The following is a 13,443-nucleotide window of genomic DNA, read 5'->3' as shown; positions in this document are numbered from 1 at the left end:
CCTGCTGAAATGTGGTGCATTGTGTCATGCTTGTTGAAAAGCTCTTCTGCAGTGAATATAAAAGCTACATTACTTAATATTCTAGCTAGAGATACAGCTGAACCTTATTGCAGTGCTTTTTGGATGCTCAGGCTCTTACAAAAGGTGATCTTGTATGCTTGCTTATGCTCCGTTAAAGAAGCTCTAGATGTGTTGTGGGATAAATTACTCTTTTCTGAGCTTCGCTTATCTTACATGTTCATCTGAATCTCAAACAGTAAGTAGATCTGGAGCAGTAACACATACTATATTGGCAGAGGGCCGATAGTTAATAAATGTTTTGAGTTCTTTGCATTGAGCTCTGTCTTCAGAGAACTGCTGCTTTGGTATGATGTTGCAAGAATTTAGAGTCTTTTCACTTACATCCCATTTTTATGTCAATTTTCCAGGAACTGTTGGCTCCTAACATGGCTAATATATCTGAAATGTAACAAAACAGCTGTCATGAAGAAAGGATAATTCTTCTGTTATTCAAGAAATCTAGTTTCGGTTTTTAGTTAAATGAATTTCTTTCTGCATGATCTTGGAATGGTGCTTCCTTTTCATGTTATCAAGTAGGGATTGCCATTCTTTATCTCATGCTTTCTCCATCTCATCTATTCAAACTGTAAACTTTTCAGGAGGGACCATCTTACCATGTACAGTGAAGCTCTTAATTCTGGCTGTGATGTCAGCATAAGTAAGTGAAAACAAAGCGTAATTTTGCAGTAGATTTCAGGTGATTAAAGCACCTTTTTCTCTTTCATAAATGTGCTTTAATAGTAATTTGCTTGAATTAAATTAAAAACTTACAACTCTCATGCCCTGTAGCAGTTCTCCTTTTCTTAATCCGTAGCATATTGAAGAGTATTAGATGAAATGCTAGTGGACAAACCTCATAGGAGTAGGCCTTATTTGATTCTTGTATAGCTGTTCATCTAAACTTGATGGTAAAAGAGCATACTCCAATTGGGTCTGATCTGCCATAATTAGGCCTGATTGGTTGCATGTAATTCTAGTTGTCTCACTTTTTTATTTTACCGCATAAGTGAATTACTCTTTCTTCCTTTTGTGGTCAAAGGCTGGAGCATCATTATCTCTGCTGTTACCTGACTTCATGATACCGAACAAATAAGGACTTGTGAATGCCTATTAATAGAACAGAAAAGATAATTACCTGTACAGATGCTAAGCTCTGGAATGCAGAAGGCAAATATGCTAGATCCCTGCAAAGAGGGAGAAGAAATTAATCTCAGCTTTGTTTTTATCCTCAAAGCATCTTCATGTTAGAGGCCTCTGATGCTTAGTTTCCACAGATCCACTAGCTTTATAAATATTGAACTTAAGGTGCTCTTTGTACCTTGTTGTTATTTATTTGGCTATAATTATCAATTTCTGAAGTAAGTAAAATTTTACATTTCGATGGCTCTCTAGTGCTTTTTATATCAGCATTTCCAAAGTAAATTAAGTTAATTTGTGATGCAGTCCATCTAGTAATACTAGGTTTGGTGTTTGAACAAAGAGTGTTTGGATTAAAAGGGAATTTTTGTGCAGTTTTGAAAATTGGGAATTTTCAAGAATGGTTGCAGTAATCAGGTCTAACTGATGAGGGATTTTTTAGCTATATCTCATTGCTTAGTTGTTTTTTTTTTCCCCCCTTTCCTCTGCTTGTGGCAGGAGACAGTGTAGATGAATTTTCCAGCTTCAAACCATTATCTAGAATGATAACAGTCTATTAGCCTATTAAAAGCGTTGATTCTAGTAGCATTCAATTTGTAGTGTCTGCTGGCAAGGAGGAGTGGGTTGATGGAGGAGGTACAAAGAGAGGTGGGAAAATTAATCTTTTGCTCTGATAAGTCACTTCTTTAATAGCACATATAAATTCATATTTACTATAGAAGCATAATTTTCCTGGTTCTCAGCATTAGTCAGTGTTTTACTGTGGTTATTCAGGTAGAGTCAAGAATGTCAGAACTTCCAAAGATTTCCCAACTTGTAAATCTTGCTTGCAAGATTCTTCAGGAAAAGAAAGCTTTATACTATTTTCAGCCAACAAAGCTTTTGCCTTTTTGTTTTTTAATAGAAACACAGAGAAAAACTTGGTTAGGCAAAATTAAAAATATGACCAATAAAGGCCCATTTTTTCTTAATTAGCAATTTGTTTTCTACCATAGTACACTCTATATAATTTTGCAGTCCACGGCTGAATATTATAAACTATAACATAAAATAACTTCTAAAAGTATTGTATTAAATAACTCTGTGTGCATGTAGAGCTACCTAGATGCATAGAGTTTCTAGCTTAGTGGGGTCTTAAACAATGGAGTTATCCTTTTCAGAAGAGAGAACACTTGCCAGCTTTAAAAATGTTTCCATCTGCTGTAGACCTTGGAGACCGATTTTTATTTTATGTTTATTAAATTGGAGTTTCAATGACATAATGTTTGACGACCTTCAGTATTGTCTTCTGTGGTTTCACATCTGTATGGAGGGCATACTCAAAACTGCAATGCTCTTGCCTGCCTCTTTGATCCTCTCTACAGCCTCAACTCGGATTGTGTACTGTCTACAACAGTCTTGCACAATAGGAGAAAAGAGGTGTTAATCTAAGATGATATTTATCTTCATTTTGAATCTTATGGTTTTTTTTTTCTGTTCTCTTTCTGCTCACAATCTTGCATTATAGCAGTAGATTCCATGGTATACAGTATAGTTTCCATTAAAATGATTTGATTCTTACTTTTGTGGTGTTTAGTTTGTTCATGTAGATGAAAAGCTACCATTACAAAATAGGTAAGGTTGGAAATCCTGAAGCAACATGATGTGACACAAGGCCTGTCACTGTTGGCTTTGTTCCATCTCTACTCAGCCTGTCCGTAACATAGAAAACGTTTAGGTGAGAGGTATAAGGACAGTCAAATTCAGTGCTCCGGTGATGTCTAGTCAGGGGAACTGCTGTGGAGAACTAACCCAGCCAATACAATTTGAATTAGTTCTTTACTGTAAACTAAATTTGAGAATTGATTCAGTATCTGGACTAAGGATCATAGGGATAGAAAGCTTGTTTTTGTCTTTTTGATTCCCATAGTCAGTCCTTTGCCACACAGTTTGCCCAAGTCAAGCCAAGTGTCTGGCCAATAATTCTGTTTTGCAGTGTAGTTGGAAACTTAGCTATGGAAACTAAGGCAAAGTTCAGGGAAAGGTAAGAAATGTCTTAAGTTTTATACAAGCGGAAGTATGCTATGCAGAGAAACACTTTTTGATTTGTTTGCTTACTTTAAACAGTCTTTTAAATTATATTGATGTTTCAGAACTTATTTCTGACATTGAGTATGAAAGTAGGGAATGATCATCCTGTCTCTATCTTACTGTTACCTCTTTAAGTAGCTTTGTTACTGTAAATTTTTTTTAACAGTTAACCTCTGTAATTAAGCAGCTTAACTTAATATCATCCTCATCCTCTGTTGCTGGATTGCTTGAGCTTTGAAGAAGAAAATTGTGCTTATATTTTTGTGCCCTTTTCATGAGCATTGCAGGGGGAGGGAGAACATTATCTCTGATTTACGTCTTCTTGGGGAAGAAGGGAAGTAATGATAATGTAGTAGAGTTTGAGTGTAAGTTTCATCTGTTACTCATGAACACCAACTCATAGCAAATATTTGTGTTCTCAAAATGTAGTGTCAGATGTATTGACTTTATGGCACTAGAAGTGAAGATTTCACAGCACTGTGTTAATTAAAATGCCTTTTCAGGAGAGCTTTGCTTATTTTAGAGTTTTCAACATATCACAGTCAGGGTTTGTGGGGCCAACATAGCATTTGGTGTCAAACTGTCCAAGTTGTGGATTATAGCTGTATAATCAGTTCCTAAAATCAGTAAACTAAAATTAAGAAACTGTTAATTGGTTGTGCAAACCAGAGCAGTAGGTTTAAGTCAGCAGAGATACAGGTGATTATGGAATCTGAGGTGATACCTGTCATCATTGCTGTTAAGTCAGTATATTACATATCACGGTATATTGTGCAAGATCCTCCCAACATTTGTTGTTTGCATCAAGTAGTTAGGCAATTCTTTACTTCATGTCCAGAAAAGTTGTGTATAATGCTGATGTGCTATCAATTTTTTATTTTTTATTTTTCCACAGAAAGAATTGTAAGTGCTTTTCATTAGTAAATGAAGGGATTTCAAAGTACAAGGAGGGTCAGGAATATTTGAAGCTGAGAGGACCAGATGTAAGATGGGTATTTTCAAGGACAGTACTTATAATGAGTTTCCAAAGTGATTACCGAAAGTGTTTGGAATAATTTCCATCAAAACATCTTTCAGATTCAAGAACACAGCCAAAGATTTTTTTCCTTTTAAACCAATGAGGATTCTTCAAAACTGTGTTTTTCAAAGATTGGTGTGTTAAGAAATTAATGTTTTTCACTTGTTTAGCCATTGTGTTATTGTAATACATGGAGTATTTTTGCCCATAATATCTTGCTGGTAGGTGGAGAATGAGGAGGAGAGGGTGCTACAGGGTTTACTCGGTTTGCTGCAAATTGAAAGTAATTAAAATAATAGAAGATCAGTGAAAAGCAGATGTAAAGTACCTTTTGGTGTCACGAAATAGTAAAGATTTTCTTTTTTCTGTCCAAGATACGTGGTTTGGTTTCCTTGATCACTGGGATTTGGGGGTCTACTAATGTCTTTGATTATATGTCAGACATGGAAATAAGTGAAAATCATATCTTTCAACTGTATATTGCTGAATCCCAGCTACTGTGATGAAATGGACCTGTGTCTGAATTCTAGGTCACTGTGGGTTTTAAGGCAGTACACTTACGAGATTTATATATACACCTTAGAGTGTCCTTCAGCTAGTACATGAGACCAGTTAAGAATCCAGACAACTTTTTGCATGTAAAGACATTGCATCCAGGAGGTGGTCAGGAACTTGATCCTGGACCTCAGCTTTTGTTTGCCACAAGAGCTTGGGCTTTATCTTCAATTAATGTATTCCCACATCTAAAGAGGGAACCTTTTCTTTCTATTGATGTTGAGTGGCAGTGATGGAAGAGGAGGTAAGATAATCTAGTGTAGCTGAAAAGAATGAGGTGGTCATTGAGTGGGAAGCGGCAAGTCTTTGGGATGAAAAATAAGGTTCACATGCTCTTCTGTTTCCTCTAAAGCGAATATAAAGTGGTGGTCTGTAAAGAACAGGTAGCCTATAGCTGCCAGGAAGCCTACTGTCTGTGATGCAGTTCAATCCCTGCACTCCTTTCACACACATGCTCACAAACGTGCAAGTAAGGAGGCCAATAAAAATGGAATAATAACTAAGTATTCATATTTAGTCTGATTTGCATGTGAGGGATATATTCACTGATTGGAATGGGGTGGGATTGTCTACTGAGAAATACTTCTAGAAAAGAGTATTCTTTATTTAGTAATGTAGTTCTGCTGCAGAAAATTTGGTCAGCTGTGAGATTCAAAGTAGTTGATTACAACAACTACAGTAAATGGAAAATATGTGCTATTAAGTTTAGGTATTTATTCTCCTCACTTTGAACTACATGCAAGACTTCATAGTTTTCAGATGTTTCAAACTTCATAGGTTTCAGAGTTTACAAGTGGAGAAAATAGTAGTGACCTTCCTGAAGCTGTGTTCAACTGTTACAACAAATTGAAGGAGATTGTGTTGGAGAGGCTGTGTTCATTAAAGTCTTGGGTTAGCAAAGGCTGAATTTCATTTCTCTGTTTCAGAGATTAAAAAAAAAAATAAGAAACATACCTTAAAGCCCAACCAGTCACCCCCCCACCCAAACCAGAAATAGATTGTTAAATCTGCATTATCTATTGGCATTTTGAAGCTTATTTACTTAAAATTAGAAGACATAATAATATCTAGAAAGGAACTATTTTTAATCATATGGTTTTATGTTCAAAGAACTCTTTCAAAAAATAATTAGCACACAACTCATTGAAAGAAATTTACTTATTGAAATAAGATATTTACTGCAAGTACTGATCATTCATTTTCATACTGTTTTCTGTGCTCCGGCACTAAACAACGTTTGACACTATTGATTTGTAAAACCAATCTGATGTGAACAGTATGTGACAGAAGTTGTTTGTTATTAAGAGATAGAATCCTGTCTCAGAAAAGCTTGTCATCCTGGCAAGACAAAAATCACACAAACTAATTTTACTTGTGTCATAGTTTTTTCTGTGTTCACTCTCTTTCTGGCAGCTGGCTTCATGTTAAATGTGAATAAAGCTTTGTTTATGCATGCATGTCTTCAGTGGGTTATGGATCCCAAGTTCATTCTTTTGAAAGCAAAGTAGGTTTTTTTGGTAGCACTGGTTTTTATCTAATTAAGAAGCAATGCAATAATTCTAATGCAAAGCATTCAGAAGAAATGTCTTGGTGTGTGAGATAGTTTATTAACCATAAATTTGAGGAATTACTGTAGTTTAGCAAGTTCAAAGCAAAATGTCAATTGTATTATATATATTTATGAAAATAGAAATGTGCTTGCTCTACTGCTTGGGTATAACGGTGATGAATACTATACAGATAGATCAAGGAACCTTTACTTTTTGAATTTGTGATGAATGACTGCATATCAGGCTATTAAAACTATTAGGTGGATTTTTTTTTTCTTTGGGAAAAAAGAGCAACCAGAGGTTATATGGTGCCTCAGGCTCTCTCTCAACTTTTCTGGTTTCCACAAGGTAGCTATTAAAGAACCATAATTTATACAGCTAGATTCTCAAATAAGACCCAGCAAGGTGGGCTTTAAAGGCTGAATTAATCACACTGTTACTATAGATACAAATCTCTTATTTGAATTTTTCAGCCTTAAGAAAGGCATCAGCATAAATTCTTCTGTATGTCTTTTCCTCTTAGTGTGCTTTTTATCTGCTACTCACTCTCCTTCCTACTCATCTCAAAAATTGAGGAATTAGCCATACATAATACTACTGATTAACCAGACCTTCATGAATTTGCTGGTCATCTGCATGAATACCTGATTTGCTTGTGATTTCAGTGTACTGAGTTTGCAGTGGATGTCACATTTAGTTTACATGTATACAAGGAAGGCAACGTAAGGAAAGGCTGGCTGTTTCCTTGTCTTGGCTACTGCTACCTGGGCCGGGTAGGAGTCTTTGAAAGAAGCAGGTTGGTTGCTCCTAAGAAAGGAAAATGGTCAGCAGGGTACAGCTCCCAGACCAAACAGTGGACCAGGCAAAGGGGGCAAGATGCAGCAGTCTGCTGTGCCTTAGAGAGAGGGATGCTCCAGGCAAATCCAGGATGCAGGTACACAGATACGCTTGAGCAGCGAAGGGAAGAATGTTTTTTTAAGAACAGACTTAGGAAAGTACGTCCAAGAGCTTTGTATTATACAAGAAGGTGGGAGGAACATTTTCTCATCCAGAAAGGGCATGATTGGCACAAGGGATATGTTGTTTCAGTCCTTGTTTTGAAGTTTGATCTGTTTTTTCCCCAGCAGATCCCGATTTCCTCCACCTAAAACCCTCTGCGTTTGAGTTCTAATGAAAACCAGTTTAAGATCTTGGGAACTTTCAATGTCCTTAAGGAAGAGGTTCAAGTATTTCTGTCTTTTGTTTGTGGGAGGGTTTTGACTTAGCAGGCTGTAGCAGTTATTCTGTCCTTGAATCTTGACGGCAAACATCAGCAAAACTGGGAATTAAAGGAAGGAATCACATTTTCAAAACAAAACACTCTACAGAAAAGCCTGTGGATCCTAGCATGAGGGCTGTGCTTCCAATGTCCCAAAAATACACTAACTGAATCTATATTGCTTCCATACCTGTCTCAAATTGTTTTCCTTAAGAAGTAGGGCATCTCCATTACTAAATGTTGAACAGTAGTTTCAGATAATTCAGTAAAAAAAAAAGGTCAAGATGGGTACAATTTTGTCATAATTTCTATATGGGTAATAAAACCCGATTTCTGATCTGTCTGCCTAGCTCAGGCTTACAAATCGTGGCTCTTATAGTGCAACAGGGATTGTGTTGTGTCCCTGGCATGAGAGCTCGGTAATCCAAAGTACTGCTGCAAGGGAATTCAAGTAATCTGGGACTCTGGGGCCCCTGGGTTTTTCTGAGATCCAGCTGCATGCCAATCCCACAGTTACATGGTGAGCTGCCTGGGGAGCAGTTGTCATCTCCTGCTTATGAACTACTTCCATAACCCTGCTGTCCTTCCTCATCTTTCTGAGGTGCATTCCGATACATGGCGTGTAGGACTAGCAAGATCTGGCATCCAGAATTGCTGGTTGTAGTCTGGACCTAATATATGAGAATAGGACTGTATTTGTAGAAATGAATGTGGGAACATTACCCAAAATATGGTATGTGTAAACAGTCTGCATTGCAGCTATAACTTTCTGCTTATTTCTGATTTAACTTGATTTTTGCTTTTGAATCATAACAAGAATATTTTTATAATTACTTCATTTCATCATTTCAGATGGACAAAGGACTTAGCATAGTTGACAATTTAATTTGATGGCATGGGCCCTAAACAATAAAAATAGGCAGTGGTGTGGGTTTGTTACTTTTCATGAAAATACCCAAAGGGTGAAAGCTGATGGTTTTTTTTTTAGTTAGTGTGCAGTTAATGATCAACACAGAGAATGCAAAAATGTCTTGGTAGAACGTTTTTAAAGGAGTTACAAGAGAAGCATCTGGGAGCCAGACTTTTCTTGTGGAAACATGCCAACAACTGCATTGTGTTTCCTTTCACGAAAGTGAGCTATACTGAAATGCCTTGTCTTTTGTCCCTTTTTTGAGTAAGTTAATTTCTGGAATCAGACTATAAATTTGAATACTTTAACCCTGCAGATTATTAAAGGATATTATGTGGTTTAAACAAGATTCTTTCTTTATGAATTCTATGTATGTGTATATTATGTCAAGTTACGTTTGTCACAAGTAGGGATATGTAGTTTTCAGAACTAGCTTTTAAATTTAAATCTTACTGCTGATCAATGAGTATGAAAAAAATATTTGACATTTACAGACTTTAATTCTTTCTATCATGTAAATTTAATACTGAGAAATATAACCCCTGTACATAGTTGTCAGATAACACTGTAGTACAGAGTTATACAATATAGATTAGTTAATTGAATATTTGATTGCTAGATGTATTTACATAGAGAACTATTTATATTTTCTATGTAGATTTTAATAGCCACCACATTTGTTTTAGCAAAACATTTTAATAATAAGGTTTATAAAATGTCATGTTGAACACTTAAACTATTTACATAACTAAGAGCTATTATGGGTTGAGAGAACAAACAAATTTATTTTAGTTACAGTGAATTCACATAAATCTTTATTATGTTTATATATAAGAACGTACTTATGTGCATGCCACATGCATTTAGGCAAGCAATCTCTAGCACAAATTCCTGTGAACCTACAATACAACCATAGAACCGACTTTAAAACTGTGGTTTGTTTTGTCCTTTTGAGCTACTAATTTGCATTCTGTCCAGTTACTGCAACTACTTTTTTGAGAGGTTGATGGGGAACAGAGAAGGGACAGCTAAATAATTAGATGTGTGTAGAAACATTAAACTCCAGAGGTTTTCCTTTACTGTTAAGAACAGTATTGTAAAATATTTTATTCCTTCTTTAAATGTTTTAATATGGATTTAGGTAAGATGCCTATTGCCTAGATTTTGAATGTGAAATTTAAGGCCTTAGGAACATTTTTAGAAGTGGACCCAGAATTGTGCTTTTGATGGAAGCTAAAATGAAATTTTACCTTCAGAGATGCTTCTGTTCGGGTGTGGAAGTTGTTATTTAGTCTCTTGATCAAAAAAAAAAAAAAAAAAAAAAGACACCATTTTAAAAAGTGCCTAATCAAACATAAGGGATTTGTAAGGAGCTGGATCCTGAAGTCAGTTATGAAATTTTCGTAAGTTTGATAGCCCATCAAATAACTTTTTGCTTGCTGAGTTTAATACATTCTGACCAGTTCACTCAGCGTATAGGATTAGGCAGTTCTGAGAGACTTGATTTCTGAAAACAGATACCTGAAATAGTGACGTTAATTGTAAATACAAAGTGTCCCTGAATATAAAACTGGGAAAAGAATGAATGGGTTTCTCGAAGTGGATTTTTCTGATTTCTTTTATTCTCCATTATAACTATTGCGTGCATATCTGCAATTGAACTTGCTTGTGATGACCTTTATCTTTCCTCTTGAGAAGAATTACTATTATCAGGTCTTTCTTCATGAGGAAATAAAAAGGTCAGTGCAAACCCCATCCCTTATTTCTATGCAATGCACATTGCACTTTGGCATGTTTGTATTGAATTTTATTAATAATAGATCATATTGTAAAAAAAACCCACAGTAAAATTAGACATTCTAAGTGGTCTTTTCTAGTATGTCCTCCTGCTTTTCCTGCCTTTCTCTACCTTGTGTTCCCAAGCTTGCTATTGGTGTAACTAGGATTTGACATACATTCCTCCTAAGCCTGCCAGACTCATTTGACAAATCGTTAATTCTTTTGCATTTCTGTTTGAGAGAATGTAAAATTGTTGCTTTTTTTTTTTTTTAAATTTTATTTTAATTGGAGATTTAAAATTGTCTGTGGTTTGGAAGACTAGTGCTAGGAACTATACAAATAAGTTGATTTAGCTGTCACTCGAATCATGACTGAAGGTGGCTTATTTGCAAGGAGAGCTCCAAGGAGGCACTCCAAGCAGGAAGCTGAGTCCATGAAATCATATTAACTCCATAACTAAAATCAAGAATTGCCTGTACTTCTGCAAATTGTTAAGTTGTCCTAATGAGTATATGCTGTTCTGTTCAGGTGACTGAGCATGTTTTTCCTCCCATTGTGGTACTTTGCTCTTAGAGTCAAGGGCCTTGTGAAACCCTGAAAACAGCACCTTTCATAATAACAACCTCTGCATTTGGTAAATAAATGAAATTTGTAGGGTCTGAAGAGAATATAGTCTTTATTTGAATTGGTTGTGACTACAGAATGGGGTGGGGGTAGGGAATCAAGGGTCCTGGGAGATTTGGTACTGGCGTAAGGAAAGGAAAAGAAAGAGGAAAGATGCTAACACATATTCAGGTCTTAACAAGTAGGAAGGTTAGGTAAAGCAAAGCATGCTCCTACATTTTCTGAAAACTTCGTGAAATACACACAGTAGAGTGAGAAGATCCACAACAACTGTGGATGACCTTGCCAACAATGCTCAATTTTCTGTCTCGTGTAAGAGTAACTTTTTCTTCCAAGGACAGAGATGTGTTCTTTAATTGCTTATCTTCATACTTTCTGCCTTAAAACATTATAACAAATACTTTCTGCTAGAAAAGTAATTTTTACTTCTTCTTTTTCCAGTAAACCAGTGAGAAGTTGTATAGTATCTTCCTGCTTTAAAAAATGTATTTTTTAAATCTATTGCCCTAGTATAGTTCATGTGGATGGGGGTGTGTGCAGTAATACAGGAGAAATACAGTGTCTTTTTCACAGATGTATTTAGAAAGAGATTTTTTTCTCAAGCAGTTCTCCAAACACTTCTCTGTGCTACTTCACTTTGTTATTGTTCTTCATAGCAATAGTTATGTGATCCAAACAGCATTCCTTTGCACAAGGCTAGAGAATTGCAGCCTTGAAGTGTGTTCTGTATTTGTCCCTAGTGGGACTGGAATTGTTTTGGTTTACTTCACTCTTTAGTTTAGCAAATGCTGTTGTTAGGAAGTGAATGTTATATCTGCTTTTTGGTTTTGATTAAGCCAAACCATAACATATGCTTAGATTCATTGGTTGGTGTCACATGAAGGTTGTTTTTTTACTAATCTTTTCTGTGAGGATGGTGGGGGAACTTTTCCAAGGTCATCTCAACATGAGGCAGAGATTCATTTTTAGCTTAGATGGCTGGTTTGGTTATTCAGACTGCCTACACAAGTGGGATTAACGGTGGTGAACAGTAGCACTTTTTGCAGATACAAGGAGTGCGACTGAGGGCGAAAAAAAAGTGCAGAATTTCTCAAGGTCTTCAGGAAACCTGACATCTGTGGCTTGGCAAGATCTGTACAAAACTGAGTCACTTGAGCTAATCCTGTTCTATAAAGTCATTAGCTTCATCTGACTCATATGTGAACTATTAAAATGCACAGACAGTTATAAACTGCTGCTGCATAGCTTAGTATGGAGTACCAAAAGAAGCCAAATGCTGTTTCCTAGAAACTTGAGAGTTAGAGCAGGGTGCTAGACTTAGCAATTTCCACTGGTCCCTTCTATTCCAAACTATTTCATGATTCTAGCTTTTTCACTTTGTACAGCCAATGCTATTTATTTGAGGCCACTGGGAGGTCAGTACATTGTCAATAGTAGTAAGAGAGCTGTGTTACTTTCTACCGGTCAGGCAGAGTGGTGCGTATGCTCAACCTTACTTTAGAATTTACATAATGGTTGTTCGCAAAAAGCTGATTAAAACTTGTTTAAAGAGTGTTAGTTGGAGCTCCCATCCAGTTTAGCTGGTAGTATATTTGATTGAAACCTTTTGCCTCCATCTTGGAATCAGACTTAGATCACATATGTTAGAAGGAATTTGGGCTATGGGTTGACATGGGTTGTCCTCAGCTAAAACTAAAGCATCTGAGTGTATATAATATTTTTCATTAAAATTTATTTTTATATTGGTCATAACTTGGAGATCTCTTTTTGTTGGAATACAGACTTGTAGTGTTTATTTGCCATAGTATTTCTGAGCACTGTGGTGACCATTTATTCAGATGCAACTTTTGCTTCTCCTCATACTTTGATGTCACCTCATCTGCAATTCCAGCATTTAGCCTATGCCTGGATGACCCTTTTCTGTTTGTCTTTTCCAATTTTGTTGTGGATATTGTTGGGTTTTTTTTTTTTTTTTTTTTCCTTTCATTTAAGCTTGTCATGCAGGACATAATATCTCTTTCTGAGCTGTTGGGTGGTAACTGGCTGACCCATAGAAGTGGGATTAAAACAAGAACTATCTTCTCTTCTGCCATAGTAAGGGATTCTTACACTTATAACATCTTCTTTAAATAGCAACCAGCTTGTTTCTATCTTCTAGCACTGTATTAAAGGGGATTTTCATCTCCAAACCGTCACCCTGGTTCAGGCAGATGGAGCTTTAATAAAATGATAGTCTGTCTCCCTCTCTCTGCTGCCCCCCAGATCTCACACCATAGCTAGAAAATAGTGCCTTCAGCAGCCTTTTCCAAGCTGTTTCATTTGTTTACAGAGTGCACCAGAGTGCTACTGGGAATGCAGGGTGAAATGTCAAGAAGTTGTGTGTAAATCTTCCAGTAATCTGTCATGTCCAGGAGGAACTGGGGGAAAAGGACAGATCTGTGGGAATACTGGGAGATTGTCAAAGCTAGAGTTTTACTTCTTG

General features: G+C 36.3%; 1 protein-coding gene across 1 annotated transcript in view; it reads left to right on the top strand.

The window, feature by feature from the left end:
- The window catches only part of SKAP2 (src kinase associated phosphoprotein 2), a gene marked incomplete at its 5' end in the record, with an annotated part of 103,878 nt that overhangs the window by 69,602 nt on the left and 20,833 nt on the right, over window positions 1-13,443 (top strand). The window lies entirely within an intron of this gene.

The sequence above is a fragment of the Nestor notabilis genome, unplaced genomic scaffold (genome assembly GCF_000696875.1).
Source record: "Nestor notabilis isolate BGI_N333 unplaced genomic scaffold, ASM69687v1 scaffold4695, whole genome shotgun sequence".
Taxonomy (NCBI): domain Eukaryota; kingdom Metazoa; phylum Chordata; class Aves; order Psittaciformes; family Psittacidae; genus Nestor; species Nestor notabilis.
This window is presented reverse-complemented; position numbering and strand designations above follow the sequence as displayed.